At 43.7% G+C, this 20848-nt stretch overlaps 1 protein-coding gene across 1 annotated transcript in view; it reads left to right on the top strand.

Annotated features, from left to right (window-relative positions):
* Window positions 1-20848, top strand: part of EXOC2 (exocyst complex component 2) — a gene marked incomplete at its 3' end in the record, with an annotated part of 147817 nt that overhangs the window by 67161 nt on the left and 59808 nt on the right. The window lies entirely within an intron of this gene.

A 20848-nucleotide genomic window follows, 5' to 3' on the forward strand; every position in this document is an offset into this window, starting at 1 on the left:
CGTGCAAACGTTATAGAATCCAATATATAATACATCAAAAATGTGATCAATCCATTGTTTTAATCTTTTACAATAGAATTACTGCAAACCGTGCAATCAGCCCAGTTTGAATATAATGGCTTAGAGCCTGGTGTGAGCTACTTTGAAGTACGTAGGGTTTTCTGGATGATGCTTCTACTCTTGATCCCTTCCAGTCCGGCTTCCGCCCAGGTCACGGGACGGAGACGGCGCTGGTCGCCCTTACTGACGACCTCCGTAGACACCTGGATCGGGGTGGTTCGGCGGTGCTGCTGTTGCTAGACCTGTCGGCTGCGTTCAACATGGTCGACCACCAGCTGCTCGCCCACCGCCTCGCCGACGTGGGAATACAGGGACTGGCCTTACAGTGGCTTGTCTCTTTTCTTCAAGGTCGGGAACAAAGGGTGGTGCTTGGGGAACAGCAGTCCAGTCCACCTTTTACAGTTCCGCAGGGCCTGCAAGACGGAGCTCTTCCACCAGGCCTTCCAATAGGAGCCGCCACCACTGTTACCACCAAGGATCCTAGTGAAGGCTGGGATCTTAGCTCTGGTCCTGGATATCACTAGGCCTTCCGGCACGAGGGATGATGAGTGGTGTAATAATGCAGTATGAGATCTGAAAGCGCGCCATCTAATGTGTCTTACTGTATGCATTTTAGTAGAAATTGTTAATTTATGTTTTAACATGATATTTTATAGAGTTTTAAGCTTATGTATGTCATTTAGGTACACCGTACCGCAGTGTTAGCCGCCCTGAGCCCGCTCGCGGGATGGGCGGGGTATAAATATAATAAATAAATAAATAAATAAATATAACTAGAGAGAGTCCATTTGGAAGCTTTGTGATTTTGCAGATGTAAAACTGAGATCTTTTGTATGAAAAAGAAATATCGAAACGAGTGGTAACTCTGGGGACGTTCGTCCTGTCTTCATCTGTCTTCATCGACGTCTTCACTTTTCAACTTATGACGTCTTTACTGTTGAGAGGTGGGGGTGGGGGGGAGTTCAATCCTTTCTGTGTCCTTCCCCCCTGCGCCTGCCTTTTTACATACATTGCAGATTTGGGGGGACAGGTCTGATCACAGATTGCCAAGATCGCGTGAAGTTTGGCCTGTAAAGTTAATAACGGTTTTTAGCTATACCACTTTGGCCAGTGCTTTTTTTTTTTTTAATGAGGTTAACAGTGTTTTCCCCCTACGAACTCTTGTGATCTGGTTTGCCTTTAATGAGAGAAATATGCTGAATGAAGCTCTTCTGTACTGGCCAAACCAGAAGAAGTGGGCAGGCTTCCTTCTTCCTGGGTCTCTTAGAAGTTGCTAGGAATTTGTCCTGCTGGAAACGGTCTCCAGCGACTGCTTGCCTTGCAAGCCAGTGTCTTCTGGGGTTCTCACAGCACTTGGCTCCGCCGTGAGTATTCCCGAGGGGCAGTGCCTGTTGAAAGCGTAGGGCTGCCCGGTGCCCTCTGGCCACCAGCGGGGGATGGCAGAGTAGGGTTGCCGGATCCAGGTTGGGAAATCCCTGGAGATTTGGGAATGGTGCCTGAGAAGCTCAGGGACCTCAGTGAGGGGTCCGGCTGTCCTCGACCAGGGCCGGGGCCTTCTCGGTCCTGACCCCGACCTGGTGAAAACCCTCTGCCAGATAACACCGGGGCCCTGCGGGATCTTATGCAATTCCTTACAGGCCCAGATGCTTCCACCAGGCTTTTGGTTGGGGGCAGCAACTGTTCCTTCATTGGCTGGCACCCCCCCCGCCCCCCGTTCTGAGTTTCCCTCTCCCCCTGCCCGGAAAATGGCCAGGTAGTCCAGAATTGTATAGGATGCCATCTTGGATTTTTATTCTTTAGTTGTTATTAAGTTTTGTATATTTTATGGCATTATGCCCTTCGGTACATCGCCCAGAGCCCAGCGTAAGCTGAGACAGAGCTATTCATAAATCCAAATAAATAAATGCAATGCCATAGAGTCCACCTTCCAAAGCATCCATTTTCTCCAGGGGAACTGATCTCTGTAGTCTGGAAATGAGCTGTCATTCCGGGGGATCCCCAGGTCCCACCTGGAGGCTGGCATTCCTATGAAAGTGGTAAAAGAAACGTATCTGCCACCTCCATCATCAGACCATAAAGACTGCAAGAAGTTGAGTGTGCAGTTGCTTAGTTAACAAGGGCACTTGAACTGACTTTGATATGTTTAACTAGCTGCCAAGATATGGGGGAGGGGGGGGGACAGAGTTGCTGTCAAAACATCAGTTTATGGTGCATCCTGCCTTCAGAATCAGAATATAGATCGTAAGCTGAGACAGGGCTATTCATAAATCCAAATAAATAAATGCAATGCCATAGAGTCCATCCTCCGCAGCATCCATTTTCTCCGGGAACTGATCTCTGTAGTCTTGAAATGAGCTGTCATTCCGGGGGACCCCCAGGTTCCCACCTGGAGGCTGGCATTCCTATGAAGGTGTTAAAGGAAACGTATCTGCCACCTCCATCATCAGACCATAAAGACTGCAAGAAGTTGAGTGTGCAGTTGCTTAGTTAACAAGGGCACTTGAACTGACTTTGATATGTTTAACTAGCTGCCAAGATATGGGGGAGGGGGGGGGACAGAGTTGCTGTCAAAACATCAGTTTATGGTGCATCCTGCCTTCAGAATCAGAATATAGATCCTTGAATAAGGACCACAGAGTCAGTACCGTCCTTGATCAGGGGCAAGCCTGACCTGCCCAGGAATAGTGCTGGCTGCGATTCAGATCTCAGTGAAAATAAAATCCCTTTACAGATTCTTAGGTATAAGTCTATGCATGCACGTGTACACTTTCCATCACCTGAGATTGCGTAGATGCTGCCTTTTTTCTCCAGAGTAATGAAAACAAAGGAGCTGCGGTGGCTCAAGTGGTTAAGACGCTGAACTGCAGGCTGTGGAAGGTCGGTAGTTCAGCAGTTCGAGACCCGAGTGTGCCGCATGACGGAGTGAGCTCCCATCTCTAGTTCCGGCTCCTGCCAACCTAGCCGTTCGAAAGCAAGAAATTGCAAGTAGATAAATAGGGACCGCTTCGGTGGGAAGGGAACAGCGTTCCGTGCGCCTTGGTGTTTAGTCATGCCGGCCAAATGACCACGGAAACGTCTTCGGACAGCGCTGGCTCTTCGGCTTTGAAACAGAGATGAGCACTGCAACCCTAGAGTCGGACTCGACTGGCTTTCGAGCAAGGGAACCTTTACCTTTAGGTATAAGTCTATGCATGCACGTGTACACTTTCCATCACATTGATTGCGTAGATGCTGCCTTTTTTCTCCAGAGTAATGAAAACAAAGTCATGCCCCATATGACAGTCAGAGGAACTAGGGTGCTTGCATTCTCATAGACCAGGGGTCCCCCAGCATGGTACCCCCGCTGACATCATTTCTGGTGCCTGCCAAGCGTTTTCAGGAAGTGGTTGCGTCCAGGTAGCAGCAAGGCTTCTGATTGGCTACTGGAGATTTGATTAGCTGTGCAGATATATATTTTTTTAAATGCTGCTTTTGCAACAGCTGCCACCACGGCACAAGAATCTACACCAGGGGCCCCCAACACACTACCTGTGAGCGCTTTTCTTGCACCCGTCAAGCATTTGCAGGAGGTGGGTGGGTCCAGGTGCAACCTACTGTGACCCAAAAAATTGCCTCAGCAGCAGCAGGGCAACTGCAGCACAACAGTCATCTGTGTGGAAGATAAGCTGCCCTGGCTGTTATGGGGGGGGGGGGGCCTAGGCGATTCAACCTTTGCTTCTTGTTCCCAAGTCTGCTGTGTTTGGTAGCTGCCACAGGCGGGCAAAAAAACCTGGCATCCTATTGTCTGGTTTGGAATACTGTGTGCAATTCTGGTCACCACGCCTCAGAAAGGATATTATAGCATTGGAAAAAGTGCAGAAAAGGGCAACTCGAATGAGAAAAGGGTTGAAACATTTTCCCTATGAAGAACGGTTAAAGTGCTCGGGGCTCTTTAGCTTGGAGAAATGACGACTAAGGGGTGACATGATCGAGGTTTACAAGATTATGCAAGGGATAGAGCAGATAAAGAAAGAAGTACTTTTCTCCCTTTCTCACGAACTTGTGGGCACTCAATGAAATTGCTGAGCAGTCGAGTTAGAACGGATAAAATGAAGTACTTCTTCACCCAAAGAGTGATTAACACATGGAATTCACTGTCACAGGAGGTGGTGGCAGCTACAAGCATGGATGGCTTCAAGAGGGAATTGGATAAACATATGGATCAGAGATCCATCAGTGGCTATTAAGCCACAAGGTATAGATAGGGACTCTCGGTCTGGGGCAAGTGTTGCTCTGTATTCTTGGTGCTTGCGGGCAGTGCAACAGTGGGAGGGCTTCTAGTGTCCTGGCCCCACTGGTGGACCTCCTGATGGCAGCTGGTATTTTTGACCACTGTGTGACAGAGTGTTGGACTAGATGGGCCATTGGCCTGATCCAACATTGGCTTCTCTTATGTTCTTAAGTCCCTGAGCTGCTTGTAGCTAGCTGGAGACAAAAGAAGCCTGGCTGGCTTGGGGGGGGGGCACTAAAGCCATTCTCTCCTCCCCCCACAGCCAGTCAGCTTCTTTTTCTCCTGAGGAGCACTGCCTGGAAGAGAAGGAGACTTAATGGCTTGAAGGGTGGGAGGAGGAAAGTCCTCCCCCCCCACCAGAGAGTTTCTGAAACGAGACTCACTGGCTTGAATGGAGGGGGAAAGAAAGCCTTCCTCCCCCCAAGCCAGTCACCTGTAAAAGTAAGCTTGTGGTTTTTTCGGTTGGTGCTGCCTATTCTGGCGGCGATTTTGTTCTTGCGCCCACCACCCTAGGTCAAAAGCTGAAAGATGCCCACAGGCTCAAAAAGATTGGGGAGCCCTAGTCTACTGTTACTGAAGTTAAGTTGTGGCAATCATTTTCTGGCTGGCTGTGCCTCTGGTGGCAGCCATTTTTGGTCACCATTTTGTTGCCATGCTCATTGGGCCAGGTCAGAATTCCAAAATGTGCCTGCAGGCTGAAAAAGGTTGGGGACCCCCGTCATAGAACATCACCACTTTGTGTGAGTGTGTGTGTGTCTTCGCCCCTTCGCAGCTGAAAATGAGAGATAAAGCATAAACACTGCAACCACTGTGGTACCCATATTCAGTGAAACACATTTGCATCTGCAATAGAAAAAGAGACGGAGGCTTCCCGGAACAAGAGAAGAGACCGGGCATTTCTTTTTTTTTTTCCACAATCCCCCTGGGGGGAGGTTTTTATTGATTTTTTTGCAGACTACAATACTACAACAGAAAATATAGGGAAGGGAACTACATCTAGGGAAAAAAGAAAAGAAACCCACAACTAACTAAAAACCCAAGAGTAGGAGATCAATACCTCAGCTTATCATCATGCTATTTTCAAAAAGCTAACAATAATACAATGAATTTAGTCGGTTATGCTAGATTAATTATTGTTTAACCATCCCTTTAACTGTTTAAAGAAGTTCCCAGAGCATCCCGAAGTTATTTCAACAATTTTTCAGGCACAAATCAGAGTCCTTCAGCCCTTATTTATTCTTATCTTATCTAATCCTCAGTTTATATGGGCTTTTGGGGGCAGCCGCCCCCTTTTCAGAAGAGGAGTCCTCATCCGAAGACCCTGAGCCCAACTCGCCATCAGATTTGCTTTCTTCCTCCCCTTTGCCCTCTTCTGGTTCCCCAAGCTGTGTTCGCTGAAATTCCCGTGCTTTAAAAACAGAGTCAATCTTTTCTTTTTAGTCGTGGAGCTTTAAAATGACGCCTTCTGTAACTGATGCAATTTGTTTGTAAGAAAAAGATTAATTCTGTATAGTTCTTTCTCTTCTGCCTTATATTAAATGGAATGTCTTTTAAAATCCTGATATTATTGTTCCCAATTTTCAAGGGTGTTCCCGAAGTTGCTTTCAAAATAGCATATCTCACATGTCTCTTTGAGAATCTGACTACTATTTCCCCATGCAGATTATTTTTCTTGATGTATGATGCATAGGACCTGTAGACCACATCCATCTCGCTGCAAAGGTAATCCGCTGTTAAATCTGTCATTGGGGCTATTGCTTCACTCAGCCGTTGCTTCAGATTCTCTCCTTTAAATTCCGGGACCCCTTGAAACCGTAGGACCAAATTTACTTTATCCATTTGTAGCTGTAGGAGTTTTGTCTCTTCCGTAGCTTGCTTCATTTCCAGCTTTTGCACCTTTTTCTTAACTTTTTTAGTACTGACGTCCATTTCCTTCACCTTCTCTTCCATTTGCTTTGTTGCTTTTAAGGATTGAGTCAGTTGCATCTGCTGCGCTGCCAAACTCTGACCGATTGTTGACAGTTGTTGTTTAATACCAGTGATCTCGTCCAGCAGGGGGCGCAGGGAATCAGCCAAGAGCTTTGAGAGCTCAGTGACCTCATCAGTTCAGGGACTGCCCACTAGTTTCAGTTTCACCAGCTTTTCTTTCTCCGGTTTCTTCCCCGCCATCTTTTTGGATTTGTTTACTTTTCGCAAAAGTTGCTAAAGTCTCTGATATTCGCCCGAACGCTTTTCTGCGCTCTGGTAAGTCTCTTAAAACAGTTTTAGTCGCTTATTTTTCCACTCCCCCCTCTTCCCGTCCGTGTTTTGTCTATGCGTTTGGGAGGGTTCCCTCCCCCGCTCGCTTTCCCATCACTCTTTAGGGGGGGGCAGCTTCTTTTTATATCTTCATGCTCGCTTCAACCTGACTCACAGTTCATTGTTGGCCATTCGACCTCGCTCAGCATCATTTATTTCGCCCGATCTCCAACGCTTGTCCCGGTCAGCAGCACTCGTACCATGCGGTCACTCAGCGGCAGGACCTTCAGGGTGGAGGAGCGCCTTAATTCTCCAGCTTTCGGCCAGCGAAGAGGTCGCCCCTCAAAATCCCCCTAGCTGGGAGCCTTTTACCAAGGCTCCGGGGGGGTCGCAACCCGTCGCACCCCCTCCCACACGCTGGTGTGCAGTTTACATCCCTGGGACGTCCGGGAGATGTGTCTGCCTGCGTGTCGCCATAAACCGGAAGCCCGAGACTGGGCATTTCTGTGCCTGTTTTTCCCTGCCACAGAAATATAGTAGTATGCTGTGACTGCTCCCCCAGCGATCCCTGTTTCCTTTCTCCTGTCAGTGTGAGAAACAGGACTTCAAAGTATCCCTTCTCTCCCCCCCCCTCCCAGTGATACAGCCCTGTAAACACAGAACAGAAAGACCATAACATTTCAAAACTGAAAGTGCAGTCCTGTGCAGAGTTACTCCTGTCTAAGCGTATTGACATCAGTGCTCTTAGAATGGAAAACTCTGCATAGGATTGCCCTTTATGTAGAGAAACATATCAGTCCTAGGTTTGTCTGATAATTGTGCAAAGTATATATAATGTATAAGTACTTGTACAAGTTTTTCAAATTTCTTGATAGAGCGATAATCAGCTATGGTTTTATACATGTGTTCCCACTGCAACTTTTTCTAAAGGAAATAGTCGTACTTGTGAGGCTCTGTTTTCTTCTTTTTATGCCCACATACTCGTAGCCGAGTCTGAGTGCTAGGAAATCGGAGCATTCCTGAGACCACCTTGCTGTTTCTCCCCTTCTTCTATTCACCTTGCAATGAATGATCTATCTTTGTTTGATCAGACAGGCCAACACGGCCTGTGTCAAAGGGGGCCTTTTCAATTTGTTATCCTAGCAGCTGGTTCTCCTCTGTTGCCTTTGCGTACTGTACATCTGGAAGAAGGCCTCCTCGCAGCTGGGAGCTATTTCATGCCTAACTCACATCCCTTATTCCTAATAGAAATATTCTTTTGACAGTCAGTGTCAAGTGAAGCCTTAAATGGATATTAATTAAGAAGTTAAAATGGTAATCACTGCAAAGCTTGGCGTTACTTTTCAGGACGCCTGTCAGATTAGCAGCATTTTAATAATTTCTGAAGCAAATCTGCCTTCTTCGATCCCTACATAAAATGAGCCTGGCTACAAGTCCTTTTATTTAAACTTGCATATTGTACAGCTTAAAAATATAAAAAAGGAAAAAATAGGTAAAGTTCCATGTTAACAAGACAGGCGTGCGAGCCAAAATCTGTAGGGAATGACCGTGTAACTAGGTTCAGATTAAACAGGTTGGAGTTAATCTGAATTCTGACCATTTTAATCCAGACCAGTGCTCCAAACTTTCAGTTAAATGCCCGTTATACTGAGCTTGTTCCTGGTATATTCCACCCACTGGTAAAATATGGCAAAATAGGTACAAATCCATAGGTTGGTCATATGTGAAAGCATGAATGTCAAAGCAGCCTGTATGATCTTCCTGTATCCTAGAATTTAGCTCCCATATAGGCACAGAGTCACCCTGCATCCATTCGAATGGGGTACCCTCCTATCCCTTCCGTGTGTGGGGGGGACGACAGCATTCCCTCAAGTAGCAGAAAAGAACCGTAGGAACTGTGGGCCCACTGATCTTCAGCACTGTCATGTACAGTTTCTCCTTGCACTGATATTAAAAGTTTAGTCCGCATCCTAAAATATGTTGGGGCTGCTAGTGTCCTAACAGTGCAATCCTAAACAGAGTTACACCATTCTAAATCCACTGAAGTCAGTGGACTTATAAGGGTGCAGCTCTGATTGGGGGTGCACTGGAAATTTTTCTTTGTATCTTTAAAAATCTTTTTTTCAGACTTGCTCACTCATTTCTTGGAATTATATTCAATACATTATCTTTTTTGCTTTCAATATTTGCATTAAGACCAGTTTTCGGGGGACCATTCCTCTCAGGGATGTCGAACGCATTTCTTATGAGGGCCGGGTCTGACATAAATGAGGCCTTGTTGGGCTGGGTCGTCTGTGTCATAAAAGGTAATGCCAGGTAGCGGAGATATAAACTTTATAAAGGACACAGACAAAGACAATTAAAGATTTTTTAAAACTTTAAATAACACATTTCCAGTGAGTTCGACACCCCTGGATTAGAATGTACTCAACTATTTGGGGTACATTTTCAAGGTCAGACCATTCATTTAAAACGCAGAAAGGCATGGCACAGAATCTAAATATGGCATATGTGGCTGTACCATGGGAGCGAAATCTGCTTAAAGGGGAATTTTTAAAAATACTATATCACTGCAAACATAGTAAAACCACTGAGTTTAGTACCCCCCAAAAAATGCCTTTTTTAATGCATTGCAAAATTGTATCTAGAATCTGTGGGGCCCTATCAGCAGTTGTGACATTAAAATTTTAAATGCGAAGTCTTCCTTGGCAGCCCATCCTCGTTTCCAAATATAGAACGCATACTGGGAACAAACGGCGCATTTTGAAATGTATTGTTGATTCAGGTTAATTTTCTTAAAGGAACTTCCTTAATTTCTTGCTCCGGCGGATTGAAAGTCTTCTGTGTGGCGCGCTTGAAAGGAACCCTATCCTCCTTGTGTCGGTGGCCGGCTTTAGGCATTGCCTGTTTGGTCAACAAGCAACAGTGGGTGGTCGGGGCTGTGGGACAGGACAAAGGCCTGCTGTGCACAGGAAAAAATGTTCAAAGGTGTTTAAGGGCGGCAAGGAAGTCTGCCGCCCTTCAGAGAACCCAGAAGCCATAGATCAGTGTTCCTTCTAACTATTGTAGTCTTTGTAGGATCCTGCCATACATACAGCAGGGGGGGAGAAATACTGTAACTTCACTGCCTTATGATACAGCTGGGTATTTTTAAATAAATGTTACGTAGCGGCAACATAATCCCGTTATGGCAATTCTGAAATGTTATGAGCAGATAAATATCTGTCTGTCTGTCTGTCTATCTGTATCTATATATCTATAGCCAAGTTATTGAGCAACTAATTTGAAGGGGGAGGGGTATAAATGAAATTAAATAAATAAAATAAATAAATAAAGACAGATGTTTTATTTAAAAGAAAGACAGTGTTCCTATTTTTTTAAAAAAACAATTAACCGCAGTCACCCGTTCTTATCAACCTTTCGAAGCTTGAAATTGTTCAGATGACAAAAATAAATCACAATTGATACAATGCACATTCTCTGATTAATTTTTTTTTTTACTACCAAGCACCAAAAGAAATGTAATATTTCTAAGTTATTAGGTTTTTTAATTATAATTGTACATTTGCCAGATGTGGACAGATTTCACTGGCTTTTGCGTGGATGCAGTTAACAAACTTTGGAACGCTAAGGAAAAATCCTCGTGCTTAATGTATCGTTGATTTAGGTTAATTTTAAAAGGACTGTATTGAAGTCAATATGCACGTTTCTTAGAAGTCTGGTTTTCCCCCATTCTATGTGCAGTTGTGTGTGTTTGTATGCAGACATACGTATATACAAAAGTTATAAAACCTCTAAACAGCATTTAAACAGTAAAACTTTAACCCTTTTTATAAGTTAGCATTCTATAATATCACATGGCATATTTTTATAAATGGTGTATATTTTATTTTACCTGTTTCATGACTACGTGTATGTTTTGTGCATCTTTTTTTTTAAAAAAAAATAATAGTATTTTTTTCCACATATAGAATATTACGGTATTCCTTCCTGTACAATATTTCGAACCCAAAAACGATCCCTCGGAGTCTGGTTTCAATAATAGCTGCAGGCCTGAACTTGGGGAAGGTGGGCGACAGTAGTGGTTGGCGTTTCTATTCAGCATTTAAAGAAGCTTCATATGGCCATACTTTTCTATTTTGCTGGTTGCGTACTGCTGTGCGTAGCAACTGTTGCTCTTCTAGGCTGCGGTGTGCAGTCCTGAAGCGCTATCTCCTGGACAACTTGGAAAAAGAGTCAGCTTTGCTAATGTACTCCAGATGTTCATTAGTCCTGAGGGTATATGTGCCGTTGTAGTTCCCTGCTCCTGTGTTGTAGTTTCTTGTAATGCTAGACAACCAATTAAGAAATTAGTTTCATGTTAAACTTTCTTTTCCTGGTACCAGTGCAAACTGATGATGTGGTTTCTAGTGGAACAAGAGAGTATTCTTTGCCCTGTTTTCTATTATTAGTGAATAAACAAACTGTCGGGGTGTTTTAACATTTGAGTGGCAATTTCGTATGTTTGTGCTCTCGCCGTATCCATTTAGTATCCGACAATCTATTTTAATTGAAACTGCAAAAGTTTGGTGTATTGGTCTGAAACAGTCATAACAGTGAAAAAGCCATTTCTGGGAAATCCTGTTTACAAGAATCCTACATGCTTCTGTAGGGTACAGTGAATGGATGAGAAATACATGTGTAAATATCAAAACATGCAGTTTACAGTTTTTATACACACAATGCCCGCTTTGTAAAAGTTGCAATTTAAAATGAGTATTCTGGAAATTAAAAAAAAAAATCACTCTGATGCTACAATGCTAAAATAAGTTTGTTTTTAGTGTGATTTATGCAGAGAGAGAGAGAGAGAGAGAGAGAGTATGCCTGTATCTTTCATGTGCAAAGCGGGGCATTTCCATTGAAAATACCCATGCCAATTGAATAATTTTGTTTTGTCTTACTATTTTCTTCCAATGACTTCAGGAAATTTACAGATTATTTAGCTTAGTTCAAGAAATGGAGCCAAGACCATATGTATGTAGAATGAGTGATTCAGAGCACTTAGAATTTCAACAAGGTTTCTAGAATACCCTCGTGAATTTTGGGTTGAGGGGAAAAGAATCATAATTAGCATGCTTTCCTCTTTGTTTGTTTGATTTGGTTTTCCTGTTTAAGAGAGGTTAGGTTAACACTAATTTAATTAGTTTAAGTCATTCCGCAAATATTGGTTGAATGCCCACACTACCAATAAATACATCTGCAGTGGTAGAGATATTTTTCCACTGCTTTTGCAAATTATAGATTTACCATTTTGCCTTTCCAGCCTGGTTGCCTAGTCTTTTTCATTAATCCTGTTTTGGACATAGCTGCTTGTCCAGGGCAAATAACCAGTCCCCAGCATCTTCCCCCATCCCCTTGCCCAAATATGTCCATGAAACAAAGGAATAAGGGCATAAGAGAAGCCATGTTGGATCGGGCCAATGGCTCATCCAGTCCAACACTCAGTGTCACATAGTGTCACCAAAACCCAGGTGCCATCAGGAGGTCCACCAGGAAAATGGGTAACCAGACTGGTCAATTGACCTACATTGGTCTGAAATGATTGCATATGGTGTTCATTCAGTACATATTGGTGTGGTGTTTAAACAAACTAATAGAACATTGGAATTAAAATACTAGTGTACAGATTTTTCAGTTAGCACCGATTAAACGAATCTTGCTGCAATTGCAGCAGATTTCTGCAAAAGTGAAATTCTGCTCACAAGTTGGGTTTCTGGCTGGTTGGGCTGGTATTCCAGAACAGTGAACCAGTTCATCAAAATCCTCATTTTTCACAAAAACAAAAAACCCTAAGTCTCCAGGTGCCATTATACCTTCAACTGGCCCCTAGAGTCCTGTGAGCTAGCTTAGCTAGTTGCAGTTCTGGCAGTCCAGTCTGTGCCTAACCAGGTCTGTGTGCACTTTTGTCACTTGAGTGTCTTGGTACTGCAGGAAATAAGTATAGCAAAAATAGTAGTCTCAGTGGACTTCAAGTTAAACTGTTTCGGGAGGACTTCCGGTGGCACGGCGATGGGTGGGGCTCGGAACACTCCGAGACGCCCGATTCCTTTCCGCTTCTTTTGGGGGCTCCCGGGAGAGCCTCACCAGATCTCCCGGAAAGAGATCTGAAGCAGGGGGCTCTGCTGTGGCCCCTCCCATGACTGGCAACGCAGGGGGGTGTCCACTTCTTGCCCTGAAGCAGAAGCGGTTTTGTGAAGGGGAACATGGCCGCCATGTTCCCCACAGCTGCTGCTTTCCGTTATCTTTACTTATACTTAAATTCGTATGGATTATAAACACAGCAACGAAGCAAGATAATGGAAACTTCAAAATACAGAACTGTAAGCACATGCATCTTCAAGTTTAAAGAAAGAAGGTTTGCAGATACCCCGAACTGAATGGCGCAAAAAGAAAAAACAAAGCAGCCAGGAATGGAGAGAGAAGGAGCTAAGTGTTATTTTTTCTTTCTTTCTTTCGGGGCAACATTTGTCGTTCTCTTGGGACAGGATTTATAATCGATACTGAGAAGGTTTGAGAGACCTATTGATTGCTATTAAGTTTTGAAACTTGAATGAGTTTGTGTGAAGATGGTGCTTGTAGGGGGAATTGATATGGAGGAGGAAATGGACGAAAATATGTTGGTGGGAGAAATGTCGGTGGAACAGTTTCTAAAGGTCTTAAAGGAAGGAATACAAAAGGGTATTGAACTAGCATTTGCAAATTTACATGAAACCCCTATGGTGACAGAGAGAACTGAAAATTTGGAACAATGTGTACAGAGCTCAGAGAAGATTCTTGGGTGTCAGCAAGAAAAGGAAGGTACAAAGCTGCTTCGTTTACTGACCCCAAGGCGAAATAAGAAAACAACTAAAAGGAGCCAATTGAAGAGGGAGAAGATAAAAGGAAAAGGAAAGGTGCAAAGATTTTTGCCTAAAAAGGAGAAAAAGTGGGAAAGGGAAAGACAAGAACGATGTATGTGGAAGGCTAAAAAGGACAAAATGGTATGGAGACATGATTTTCTGAAAAATATTGAGGAGAGACTGAAAATGAATTATCACTTGTACAAAGGGAAAAACCATATAGACATGTTACTACGGGGGAAAAAGTTACAGACTTATAGAAGGCAAATTAAATTATATGAAATTGCTATATATATTTTTCCCTTTGCCTGTATGTGTAAAAATGGGTTGAATAGACCAGAGTAACTTGATGTTTGTTTATAGAATATAGTGATAAGTGCTAGTGGACATAAATTTAAGGGTGGTGGTATGAATTGATTTGAGTAAGGTAAAAATGTTCACTAAATTTTCTTTGTTTGCTTTTTATATTGTCCTTGATGTGTCTTTTTTCTTTTTATTTTCTTTTTGAAAGTGTGTAAATTGGAATGAACTGATTATTGTGTTGTTAGTGTATAGAAAATAGTGGTAAGAATGAAGGGCGGTAAATGAAAGGGTGTTGGTAGGAAAGAGATAGTAATGTTAGAGAAGGCAGTAAAGTGCTAAAATCATTTAAATGTGGGAGGGAAAACTAGGTATGTGAACGGATATATAAGCTGAAGAGAAAAGTGTGTGTATGTATAGTGGTAAACTATAATGGAAATTTATGAAGGGGAAACACCTAAGAAGTGAATGGAGTATATACTGATTCTACTACATGCCCAAGGTAAATTTAATTACAGGTGCTATAGTAGTTTTGTTTGAAGACAATCCTGACTTGAATAGTAGGGAGGTAGACAATGAAAATTTTGAAATAACCATAAAAATAATAAAATAAAAATAAACCAAAATAATATATGATCTATGTTTGTTATAGAAAATCTATTGGATGTTGGAATTAATGGGAATTTCTCTAGCATCTTGTTTTAAGGGAACAATGTGGATTGTGAAAGATGGTTGACTTAATATTTATAGAGATCAGAAATTCATAAAGAAGCGAGGTGAATCTTAAAAATATTATTATTGGATGTGTGTACTTGAAAGTTTTCTTATTCAGTGATTGTTCAGAAGAAAAATTTATGTAGGCTTGGTTGGCATGTTGCTGTTTAGAATATATCTGAAGTATAGGGAATTAATTGGATGTGTATTAAAATTTTGTTGTAGATATGTGCATTATTGTGAAAACCCAATAAAAAGTATTTTTTTTAAAAAAAAGATAAACTGTTTCGCATAGAAAATTGTCATTACACTTCTGAAATTAAAACTGTTACTTCGGCTCCTGTATTTTTCAACATTGATCCCATCAACCTCCATCTGGGTGTTTCTGTCGCATATTTATGGCATATGTCTATATGCTTATCTGAAACCCCTTTGAACAAAACATTATAATCCCCCAAATGTACAGTTTACAAATATCCACAAGACCCTAAAATAAGATAATTGAAATATACAAACTATTTTTTTTTTCTGAAATATAACTTACTACCAAAGGTTTTTGGAATAACATACAATAACTGCACAGTGTTTTTCTTTTAAGATACCAAAGCTCATTGGAACAGGATCTTAAAACACATTCCATGTTGTAATCTAACAGTACAGTCTTGGTCATTTTTTGGAAGGAAGCCAGGAGAAGCCAGCTTCAAAGTACTTTTAAAGGTGATCGACATGAGTCATTAAAGAGAAGGGACACATGAGCGTATAGAAGGAAGAGATGATTCTAGCAGTGGTGTTCTAAATCTGAACATCAATAGTGAAGATACTGGTGATTCTCACTAGAATTCTGGAAGCAAGCCAGAAGGACAAAAAGGAAATACTTCTTTACACAGAGAGTGATTAAAATGTGGAATTCGTTGCCTGAGGGTGTAGTGATGGCCACAGGAATAAACAGCTTTAAAGGGGAATTAAATAGATTAAAGTAGGATAGGTCTATCTGTGGTTACTAGCCATGATGACTGAGGGGAACTTCAGTGAGGTTGAGAGCCAGTGTGGTGGAGTAGTTAAGAGCTGCGGACTCTAATTGGGAGCCCCGGGTTTGGGATCCAAGTCTTATGAGGAAAGGCTGAAAGAGTTGGGTATGTTTAGCCTGGGAAAGAGAAGGCTTAGCGGGGACATGATTGCAGTCTTCAAGTATTTGAAGGGCTGTCATGTAAAAGATGGAGTGGATATATTCTCTCTTGCTCCGGATTGCAAGACTCGGTCTAATGGGTAGAAATTACAAGGGAGTCGTTACCAGCTAAATATCAGGAGAAACTTCCTAACTGTAAGAGTGGTTGAGCAGTGGAACAGTCTGCCTCGGGAGGTGGTGGATGCTCCTTCACTGGACATTTTCAAGCGGAGACTGGACGACCATCTTTCGGGTATGTTGTAGGTATGTAGGGCTATCTTTCGGCTATGCTCCTGCAGAGTGCAGGGGGTTGGACTAGATGACCTGCACGGTCCCTTCCAACTCTAACATTCTATGATTCTATGACTCCCCACTCCTCCTCCACATGATGCCTGCTGGGTGGCCTAGGGCCAGTCCCAGTTCTCTCAGAACTCTCTCAGCCCCACCTACCTCACAAGGTGCCTGTTGTGCAGAGAGGAAGGGAAGGAGATTGTAAGCCACTTTGAGACTCCTTATTTAGGATAGAGAAAAGCACTTTGGTGGGAAGGTAACAGCGTTCCGTGCGCCTTGGTGTTTAGTCATGCCGGCCACAGGACCACGGAAATGTCTTCGGACAGTGCTGGCTCTTCGGGTTTGAAACGGAGATGAGCACCGCAACCCTAGAGTCGGACTCGACTGGCTTTCGAGCAAGGGAACCTTTACCTTTAGGAAGCGGGCGTAGGGACTTCATTTCCACTTCCATTGAGTTCAACGGAGGCATATATGCTTGTGCCAGTGATTTTGCGGGTGTGATGCCCAGTGCCAGAGCAGGAGATGAGTTTGAGGCCTTAGGATGGCGATTCAGCCCCTCCTCCTTCCCCAGCACAGCTGATGTTCGGCCCTATCAGTGGAGTAATACGCTGGCGCATCTCCGAGTTACGCTGGAATGGGCTTAGTTGCTCTCTGAAACTGTTTACAGTCTGGCCTTGGGATTGTTTTGTTGTAATCTTAGCATTTAATAGAGCTCTGTAATTTTTGCAATCAAGTTGATTTAAGAACTGGGGAAACAGATGCTGCCGGAAATAGGATGCAGCAAAGTGGATAAGAGGTATGCAGGTTGCAAATGAAGGTATTTGCAGAAGGGAGCAGAGGGATCTTGGAAACACTGAAATAGCAGTGGCCCTAGAGGGAATAGTAGGGAAGAAAGGCAGGAAGCACAGGTTGCATTAAGGTACTAATCGTAACGTTTACCTAGCTTTCTTGGATGTGTTTGTCTTTGATTAGGCCTTAAGCTTCCGTATATTAAGGGATGTCATAGCATGTGATGAAGTTCATAAGTCAACCCTGCATTTACAAATCTGGTCTCCCATTTGCTCTTGGATGTTTGTTCCTAGGGATGCCAGCCTCCAGGTGGGACCTGGGGATCCTCTGGAATTACAGCTCATCTCCAGACTACAGAGATCAGTTTGCTTGGAGAAAATGGATGCTTTGGAGGGTGGACCCTATGGCACTGTACCCCACTGAAGTACTTGTCCTCCCCAGGCCAATGGCTCCTTCTAAGCTGTGGAATCTCGTGAACAAAAATTCTACTTTGTGAGCGACTGGCATTACAGTTGTGAGCGAGCGATATGGCCAATGCATAAATGAGTTTGCTCTGGAGCCCTCCTTCCTGAGCTAAGACAAAAATCTGTAAACTGGAGGCTAAAAAGCTGTGAGCTAGGTCACACTCAGCTTAGAGGGAACACTGACCCGGGCCCCATCCCCAAATCTCCAGGGATTTCCCAACGTGGATCTGGCAACCCTACATACACACCCCAATTCCGTGCCGGTGGCCACCGTCAGCAGGGGAGGGCTGTCAACCTTGTTTGCTCCTGATGGCATTTCTGAGGCTCACTGCACCTAGAATGAAATTTCATCTAGTTACTTTGACTAAAAAGTGCAGGTAAATTGACTCAAAGAAGTAGATCTTGATAAAAACTTTATTTAAACATGTTCAATTTTCGGAAATGTTGAAGCCATAGGAGGGGGAAAAAACTCCCAAGAACAGCAGAAATCCTTGTGTCCACAGAAACACACTGCTCTGAATTCATGGGAAAGTGAAAGGAGCGCAAACAGCGGCCTTGACAAATTTATGCTTTCTTGATTCTCATACCTTTTCTCCAGTTGTCTTTTTCCCCTGCTGTTTTGTTCCTGTACTGCCAAAAAGGGAAGCAATGACATGTAGGACTTTTTTTTCTCTCTTTACAGTGGGTGTCATAATTCATGAAAGCCCAAAAGCTTTTTTTTTTTGTCTATTAATTTCTATGATTGGCTTTTTAGGGTCTGCACAAACCCCACAGTGGGTGAGTAAATTATGCTTGCCTGGCCATCGCCTTGGTTTTCTTTGAACACTCCACAGTCCCACAATACAGAAGCAGAGTGACTGAATCTCTTTTCATTGTAATAGAAACCAAGAACTTCCTTAAGGGCTCTGCAAATACTCTGCTGGCACACTGTCGATACTGGCTGGTTTCCAACATTTCACCTGCTAGAAGAACCATAACAGAGCTATATTATATAGCCGTTGCAGTGTGAAGGCAGTAGGCTTAGTTCTATCCAACTACACTCAGTGAGTGTATTCTGGGTTTTTTTTTGTTGTTGTTGTTAGCTAATAGGGGTATCATCTCGTGTTTAATAGTCAGTGCTGAATTGCTTGCTGATTTTTAGCCCATGCTTTTTCCTAGAGGCTCTGAGCAATAATCAGGCCTCTCTTACTTTTTCCTAGAACAAAGTTGGAGTCCAGTGTGTGTTGCACACAAAAGCTTATACCCAGAATTAAACTTGTTGGTCTCAAAGGCGCGTGCCACTGGACTCAGACTTGTTGGTCTTAAAGGTGCATGCCACTGGACTCAAAAGGTCTGTGCGGCTGGACTCAAACTTGGTTCTGTTGCTTCAGACTGACATGGCTACCCACCGCAATCTTACTTTTCCCTAGTTCATCCTCAGAGCTAGGAGCAGTGCTCCCTCTAAGCCGTGGAGTCTTATGAGCAAAAATTCTCCTTTGTGAGCTACTGGCATTAAAGTTGTGAGCGGGCGATTTGGCTGCTGCATAAATTAGCTTGCACTGAGGCCATCCTTCCTGAGCGAAGAGAAAAACGTGTGAGCCGGAGGCTAAAGAACTCTGAGCTAGCTCACACTGACTCAGCTTAGAGGGGACACTGGCTAGGAGTATAGTGACTTGTAGAAGATCACCTTTGTGTCTGGTTGAGTCTACATCTCCAACAGTGCAACGCTGTGCCTAATCTAAGCCCACTGATTTCACTGAGTTGTTGTTGTTCAGTTGCACAGTCGAGTCTGACTCTTCACGACCCCATGGACCAGATCCCGCCAGGCCCTCCTGTCTTCCGCCGTCCTCTGAAGTTGGCTCAATTTCATGTTCGTTGCATCTATGACACTGTCTAACCATCTCATCCTTTGCCGTCCCCGTCTTCTTTGACCTTCAATCTTTCCCAGCATCAGGGTCTTCTCCAGTGAGTGCTCCCTTCTCACTTGGTGGCCAAAGTATTTGAGCTTCAGTTTCATTATCTGGCCTTCCAGGGAACAGTCAGGGTTGATTTCTTTTAGGATTGACTGATTTGATCTTCTTGCAGTCCAAGGGACTCTCAAGAGTCTTCTCCAGCACCATAGTTCAAAAGAATCTATTCTTCGGCGCTCGGCCTTCCTTAGGCTGGAATAATTAGGCTGCCCACCTGAAGTAATACAACAATGTTGTAATTTTTCTAACTGTGGAAATGTTATGTTCTGTGCCACTGAAAGCCGCGGGTCTCCCTGGTTACAGGCATAACAGTTGTAACTGCACTGCAGATTGTGGGTGCACAGGTGTCGTTGGAACTTCGCGGCCACAGACCGTGACAGGGCTCTTCCTCTCTGCTCAACCACATTTTGTTACATGCAACACTGCTTTCTTTTTTATAAATTAAAAGTCCCTTTGATGTTGTGAACCCTCCTGCTCCACGGCTCAGACGTCCTAACGCATCGTCGTGTTCCATAAAAGGTGGCATGCTTGGATATTCAGATATCCCAGTATTAAATAGCCCAGGGTTTGCACAGATAGACTCCTGCAGTCTCACCCTTAAGGGTATTTTCGAATGTCTGCTCTAATCCAATTCTGTATTTTTAAAAACTGTATGTTGTTGTTGTTGTTCAGTCGCACAGTCGAGTCCGACTCTTTGCGACCCCATGGACCAGATCCCGCCAGGCCCTCCTGTCTTCCGCCGTCCTCTGAAGTTGGCTCAGTTTCATGTTCGTTGCATCTATGACACTGTCTAACAATCTCATCCTTTGCCGTCCCCGTCTTCTTTGAAACTGTATACAGAGTATTATAGAAGAGGAACTTGTGCCCATCACTTCGTACAGGAGAACCCTCTTTAACTATTTTGGGAGAGCTATATAGAAAACGTTCTCTTTAATGCAACAAACATCATGAAGCTTGTCAGAGACTCTTGGTACTATGGTAGTATGGGTGGAATCATACTGTGTTCTGTCAGGAAGGTAGTTTTCAGGTGGGTTGTAAAGTGCAGGTATGTAGTAATTGTGAAGTAACTAAAATATGGTGGGGGGTTGACTTCTGATTGGCTTTGCACATAAGCTCTTAACTAATAGAAAGTGAGATTTTATAAGAAGTCCTTTATTTTTTTTAAAAAAGACACAACTACAAAGGCAGGCTGGCGGAAGAAATGCTTATGTCTTGGTGTAGTGGTTAAGTGTGCCGGTTTGGGGTAGTGGTTAAGTGTGCGGACTCTAATCTGGGAGAACCGTGTTTGATTCCCCACTCCTCCACATGCACCTGCTGATGTGACCTTGGGTCAGTCACAAGCTCTGGCACAGCTGTCCTTGAAAAAGAGCAGTTTGTGTCAGAGCTCTCTCAGCCCCACCCACCTCACAGGGTGTCTGTTGTGGGGAGGGGAAGGGAAAGGAGTTTGTAAGCCGCTCTGAGACTCCAAGTGAAGGGCGGGGTATAAATCCAATCTCTTCTCTTTATGTTTTTCCTCACTTTCTGTGATATTTCAAGGGTTTCTCTGCCATCCTTTCCCCCTCCTTGTGGCCTTTTTAGAGTGTCATCTGTGAGACGTCAAGAGTAGCTTGGAACCAGGATATTTGAAAAACCATCCCCCCCCCCCGTGTGTTCCTGCCTGTTAACTCAGATCACAGGGAGAGGCCCTCTTGATTGGCCAGTCCACCAAAGGAGTTCATCCAGTGACAGAG

The sequence above is a fragment of the Gekko japonicus genome, unplaced genomic scaffold (assembly GCF_001447785.1).
Source record: "Gekko japonicus isolate JY-2015 unplaced genomic scaffold, Gekko_japonicus_V1.1 scaffold2301, whole genome shotgun sequence".
Classification (NCBI taxonomy): Eukaryota; Metazoa; Chordata; class Lepidosauria; order Squamata; family Gekkonidae; genus Gekko; species Gekko japonicus.